Here is a 7,269-nt window from a genome sequence, read left to right on the forward strand (position 1 = left end):
CCCCTGCTCACGCTCTGTGTCTCTCCATCTCTCAATAATAAATAAATGTTTAAAAAAAAAAAAAAAAGGAAAGGGGGTAAAGTCTTTAAATTCAAAATAATAAAACAAGTCCAGAAATATTTTACACTGATATCTCTATTACATTTTGCTTTTTAATGACTTTTAAACAGGTCATCTCAAATTCAGCGGAAAGTGTGGAAAGAGCAGGTACAGAAAGGAAGGAAGGGTTGAGTATCAGCTTCTCATTCATCACCCAAAAAAAAGGTATCAGGACACAGTGTGTTGCAAGTGGCAGAAAACCTATTCCCAATTGGCTTGAGCAAAATAAATAATAAATAAAATTGAAACCATGAAATAAAACAGAATTTGTTGGCTCATGAGACTAAAAAGTCCTGAAGAGGGCTTGAAAACACCCCAGCCTCCTGCTCCTGGCTCCCAAAGGCGCTCCCTCCCCTCCCTCAGGGTTGTCTCTTCATTTTTTTTTTTTTTAAGATTTTATTTTCGGGAAGGCACCTGGGAGGCTCAGTCAGTTGAGTATCTGACTCTTGAATTCAGCTCAGGTCATGATCCCAGGGTCATGGGATCAAGCCCTATGTCGTCTCTGTGCTGAGCACGGAGCCTGCTTGAGATTCTCTCTCTCTCTCTCTCTCTCTCTCTCTCTCTCTCTCTCTCCCTCTGCCCCTTCCCCAGCTCTGTTTCTCTCTAAAATAAGAAAAAAATTAAAGTTTTTTTTTTTTAAGGTTATTTGTTTTGAGAGAGAGTGAAAGAGCAGGCTCACAAGCAGGGGAGGGGCAGAGAAAGAGGGAGAGAGATATACCCCAGGCAGGTTCCGCCCAGTCGGTGTGGAGCCTGACCTGGGGCTCGATCTCAGGAACCGTGAGATCACGACCTAAGCTGAAATCAACTGTCAGACGCTTAACCAACTGAGCCACCCAGGCACCCCCAAAAGATTTCATTTTTAAGTAATCTCTACACTCAACGTGGGGCTCGAACTCACAACTCCAAGATCAAGTCACATGTTCCACCGACTGAGCCAGCCAAGCACCCCTGTGTTGTCTCTTCAGATTCGACCTTTATAAGACAGGAGCCTTGATTCAAGCAGTGTAAGCCCTTCAAAATCCCCAAGGCCCAGGCTACCTGTTGGAATGTGAGGGAAATCAAAGAACAAAACAAATTAGCATCTCTAAAAATAATCTTGCAAGGCAAGTGACAGAAACCAACTGTTTGGTTGGGCTGCTCAGGGAAGACAGGAGAATTTATTATAAGGTGTCTCCTGGAGGCCACGGATAGGCTCCAAGCAGGTTCTCCAGGGTCTAGGACTTGGGACTGTCAAAGTGGCAGGAACCAGGGAGTTGCCTCTCGTCTCATTCTGCACCTACACCTACTTTGTTCCTTTCTCCACACACTGGCTCCCCTGCCTCTTAGCACGTATGACCGAGAACTGCTGTCTCAGAATCTCAAGCTTTATATCACCTTCTTTTAGGCTCAGTTCCTGGGAAAGAGACTGTGAGTGGATCAGTTGAGGCCAGGGATCAGGGTCCCCCAGGGCCATCATGGTATAAGGGTCTCACCTCCCGTGAGGGGAGTCTTTGTTTAAGGGAGTCATTGTGGGTTAGGCTAATACACCCACAATGTCTCTTCTACCCAGATTAGAACTAGTACCCTTTCCTATGGCATCATCCCAGGAGCCCTTGCACTGGCTCTTGTCCTCCTGCAGAACTGTCCCTAGTGTTGGTGGCCCTGCACTGCCAGCCACAGACAATTGAGGTGGTTCTGAGCAGCTGCTTCCTGAAGACTTACCGCTGGATCCTTAGGGAAGGCACCTTCTCAGGATGTCCCAGTGTCAGCAAGATAGGGGAGGATCACCGTGTGCAGGTCTTCATGCTGGAGAAGAAGGAGGGTACTTGTGGACTCTGCCTCTCTGTAAGCAAGCTGGGACGGGCTGCCTGTTAAGAATGGGGGAGTGTCTAGGGGAGGAGTGGGGTGCAGGGAGGACTGAGAAATGGGTGACTGGGCACCAGTTGTGACTTTATATCCATCTGACTGAGGAATAATTCTCTGGAATGGAGTCAAGTCTTAGCTATCAGACCAGTCTTTTTTGGGGAAAAGACCATGTTGTCCCCCATCAGACTGGGAATGTCCTTATAAATGACGCCATGTTCGATGGATTGAGATATTGGTTTCCAAACTTGACAGCCACAAAAACCCTTTAAAACAAGAGCAACTGCAATCACAACCAATATTTATTGGTTTCTTGCCATGCGCTGTGGGTCAAAATCTTTTTTTATGCCCTATCCTTAAAGCTTCACGATAATCCTGTGAAGTTCCCATTTTACGGATGAACAATCTAAGGCTCCGAGAAGTAGAGCGATTTTTCCCAAGTCACAGAATTAGTTACTAACAGGGCTGGTTTGTGCTCCTAATTGCTCACTGATGCTGTCACCTCCTTTGTTTGGAAGAGATCTTACATAAAAGCCAAATATAAAAACAGGAGAGCTCTGATTGAATAGGGGAGGAGGAAGGGTGACCTCTGCTAAACCAGCTCCCCAGTGTGTAGATGGGCTTCCTGTCCCTTAAGGGAGATTCTGGGGCTCCTGGAATCAGTTTGAAAACCAGAGTTTGTCCTAAAGGGATCATTTAGTTCTTCTCAGTGTCTACCATTATGTCTAGTTCTGCCACTCAGAGAGTCATGGGGTGTCTTGCTTAAGGTCATGGACAGAATTGGCAGTTTCAGTGTACGATAACGTAAGTCCACTGCTCTGCCCCCAGAACGCTCTATCGGTGTTCTTTTTAATAAACTGCCTTGTTCATAGCAACAAAAAACATCATTTTGATTTTCTTAGAGAAAACAATAAAATACCAAAAAGATATCCAAATCTTGGGATAGGGACCAGGAGTTGGCAATTTTAACCACGGACTCCAGTGATTCCTTACCTATTTTCCAAGAGAAAATGCACACTGAAATTTAAGAACCACTGGCACAGAGGTTAAGAACATGGGCTCTGGGATCAGAGAGATGTTACATTCTGGCTCTGTTACTTGCTTTGGGCTAGTCTTTTAACTTTCTAATCCTCGGTTTGCTCTTCTGTAAAATAGGAACTAATAATAACCCTCCTCAGAGAGTTGTGGTCAGGTTCCAGTGCCTGACGTACAGCTCATGCTCAGTAAACTTGGCCCATTACTTTTAGTTCAATAAACAACTTGCAGCCAATGAAGATGGGAGGTGTTTCCCCTGGAGATCTGAAGGTAATGGGCGCCTCCCTGTTTCTTTCTAGACCAACCTTTATTCTCTGGAGATGCCTCTTCTGTAGGTTCACCCGGCCTTCATCAATACTGCCTCTACAATGCTCAGCTTCAGTCCAACCCTGAGGTCTTCCCGTGAGTTCTTTTCTGTCAACTGCCTCTTGGGCTGGGCTCTGCAAAGCTTCCTGAGTTCTCATTGCTACCTCTAATCCAGGCAAAAGGAGTCAATACTCTGAAGATGTTGGCCCCCTATGCCCAACCACTAATCATAGGCACCTCTTAGATTGAAACTCAAAGCATTTGTGGAAGAAAGAAAATGCTCCAATGATGAGCACTGGGTGTGGTATGCAAGCGATGAACCATGGGCATCTACCCCCAAAACCAAGAGCACACTTTACACACTGTATATTAGCCAATTTGACAATAAATTATATTTTATTTTTTTTTTAAATTTTTTTTTCAACGTTTATTTATTTTTGGGACAGAGAGAGACAGAGCATGAACGGGGGAGGGGCAGAGAGAGAGAGGGAGACACAGAATCGGAAACAGGCTCCAGGCTCTGAGCCATCAGCCCAGAGCCTGACGCGGGGCTCGAACTCACGGACTGCGAGATCGTGACCTGGCTGAAGTCGGACACTTAACCGACTGCGCCACCCAGGCGCCCCAACAATAAATTATATTTTAATTAATTAAATGAAAGTACGTAATATAACAATATAAAGTCTAGGTTGAAATATATGAGATCACAAAACAAAAAAAAAAGAAAGAAAATGCTCCCATGAAGTAACGCATTATGGGTCCTTTATGTAAATTACCATGAGGTAGGTTGGCTTGGATGGCTTCAATGGTCCTAGGTGGCCCCTCATTTTTCAGAAAGTCCAGGAGGAACGTTAGCAGATTTGCTCCTCCTGTCCCCTTATTTACTATGGCTACCAATGTTCAGTGACCTTGGGTGCAAGGCAGAAGGTGAGTGACTGTCCCTCCCTCTGCAGTTTCATGGTGAGAGTCTCACTCTGGTCACTCTCCAGATATGCCACCATCCCTGTTCTGTGCACTGGGGATGTCATCATCATCCTGGGCATCTTCATGGACCCTCAGCTCTCATCTGTACTTGAGAACAGACCATTTCCTCTTGGCAAACGTCTCTATATGGTTTTCGGAGTCATAAGCATTGATCCAGACAGATTTGCCCTGGTGGCCAATGAGGCCTCTGCCAGATGATGATCTCCAGGACTGGTACCATTAAGTCCATCTACCACTTTGTGAAGGAGCGGTGTCTGTCAGGCCACAGTACCTTCCTACCAATGCCACGCTAGCTCTTGGTCTGTGGCTTGTGCTGAGTGCGTTTGTTCCCATGAGCACAGATCCTGTCTCTTTCGTCTGTATCCTGGGTACATAAACACTGGGAGAAAGTAAAGTACTGGGTGAATGTTTGTTGAATGAATGCAAGTATTGTCATTCCCATTTTGCAGATGAGTAAACTAGGGCACAAGGAGATTAAAGCCTGTCCAAGATTATAGCCAATAAATAACATTCATTCCTTTTACTTTTTCTTCAAGTATTAAGGGCCTACAATGATAAATGTAAAAAAACAAAACCAAAACTGACATTTCAAAGTGCTACACACTATGCAATATACCTGACATGCATTACATTTAATAGCTAATACTGACACAGCATTTACCCCATGCCAGGCAAGTTCAAATTACTTCACATATATTAATTCCTTTAAGCCTCACAACACACTGTATGAGATAGTTGCATTTTTATTCCCATTTTATAGATGGAGAAACTGAGGCTCAGTTCACACAACTGGTAGACCTTTCTTGGTGCTGGGAAGGCCAGGTCTTTACCTTTAACAGCTTGTGGTCAGAAGAACAAGCTGGGTCTCCTGACTTCTAGGTTGTATTTCATTAATATTAACAGATCTTCACAGAGCACAGTGAATCATTCATTACCTCACTGATTCCTGAAAATAGACCTAGGAAGTATTATTTCCCCCCGCTTTACAGATGAGGGGATTAGAGTGGGTTCAGAGAGTTGAAATTACCTGACCAAGGGCACACCATTGGTCTATTCACGCTTTAGAGTCCGGGTTCTGAAACACCACCAAATCTGTCCTAGCATGTAATTCTTCCTTTGTCAGGAGGAAATAGAACCTAGTGATTAAAGGGATGGGGGGGAGGGGGGGCACAGCAGCCAGGCTGCTCCCTGAAGAAACTTGAGCAACCTAATTAACCTTTCTGAACCTCAGTTTCCTTATCTCCTTAAAAAGGAAAGGCTCTGTCAAGGTGGTACCTAGAATGGACTTATTGATGGTGAGCTTGAGCCCCAGAATAAAGACCATGGAGTAAAAAGACTAAATGGGCTTTGAGGAGTACAAGAGACAGAGATCAGACAGGTGACTCCCTAATGCCCAAAGGAGGTGGCATCTGTGTGGACAGGTAACTCAGTGGGTAAGTAATTTGCTGTCCCTTAGGCTTTTGCATTGGCTGGTTTCTCTTCCTAGAAACCCTCAACTGAGATACCCATAGGGAAAACTGTCATCTCCTTCAAGTCTTTGATAAAATGTTACCATTTCAAGGAAGCCTACTGGCCCATGCTATTTAAAATTGCAACTACTCTCCCCTCATCCGTTCTAGATCAGTTTCTTTCTTCTGTGTATCACCTCCTAAACTATATGCCATATTACATGAGATAATTTGCTTTTTAAAAAATTAAATTATTTCTGTCTGTCTTCCCTTAACCACAAGAGAATAGGGGGTTTGGGTCTGTTTTGTTCACTCATGTTCCCTAATTCTCCCAAGGACCTAGGACCTAGAACAGAACCTGTATATAGTAAGAATTTCCTTCCACCATGGAGTCTATAGCACAGGCCGATCCAAATATTACTAGTTATAGTGAAGCGTTTACATTTAGGTTATTGTCACCTCAAAAAAGTCACCATGACAATAGCATGGACAGTTCAGACCATTGGCTCCTAATCCCTTAGCTCAGAATTTTCTATGTCTATCAGAGGTTGCCACTAATCCCTACATTGCCATCAATAACTGAAGTTTCTTTTTTCAACTTGGAAAAATTATTGCTAAATAAGTGATCACTGATAAACTATGCCCAGTCAAGCAAAAAATTATTGAAAGGAGAGAGCCTTAGAAAAACAAAACTAAGACAAAGAAAACTAAAAGATCATCTTTCCATGAATTACCCCTAACACACCATCAAAATAATAATAGTGAAGAGAAGGGAAGGAGAAGAAATAAAAACATAGTAGGAATGAAAAGATGGAAAGAAAGAAAGAAAGAAAGGGAAGAAAGAAATGGAGGGAAGAAAGGAGTCAGAGGAGAGAAAGGGGAAGAGGCAAAAGTATATAAAGTATATAGGATTGATGTGAAGATGAAATCAAATAATGCACGTAAAGTTCTCAGTACGACACGCAGCGTTCACAAACGGCACAAGCGAAAAGGGGGAAATCAGTATTTGTCCGTCCACACCGCTGGCCCAAGCCAGGACTCCTAACAGTCAATGACTGCAGCCTCTTTCCACAGCTGCCCAGTCAGCAACCGGCTGCTAGGAGGCCTGCGGGCCAACGGGGCCTCTCTGCAGGTGACGCTGGCCTTCAACCTGTTCCACTTCGTGACCAGCGACACGTTCTACTTACGCAGCCGAGTGACCCTGTGTGACAAGCGGGAGGGACACCCCTGCCAGCCGGTGAGCTGGCAGCCCTGGGGGATCCTGGCAGTTTCCTTAGCCTACGCCTGGCGCCGGTGGAGGCGGCCCACTGGAGCCAGACACGTAGCAATACACCAATGCTGCCATCCTGGGGGCGGGACTAAGGATGGCGGTGTTGGGGATTGGCCTATCCTGCCGGGGGCAGGAACCGGAGGCGGGGCTTGTGTTGCAAGGGTCCAGTGGTTGACCTAAGGGGCGGGATTTGGGGGGAACACACCTGGCTCCCCGGAGTCTCGCGCAAATGCCCGCCCTTGCTGGGGCGGGGAGGGACCTCGCTACCCTCAAGCTTGCTTGTCC

This window comes from Puma concolor, chromosome C1 (assembly GCF_028749965.1).
Source record: "Puma concolor isolate L17-30 chromosome C1, mPumCon1.1.hap2, whole genome shotgun sequence".
Lineage (NCBI taxonomy): Eukaryota > Metazoa > Chordata > Mammalia > Carnivora > Felidae > Puma > Puma concolor.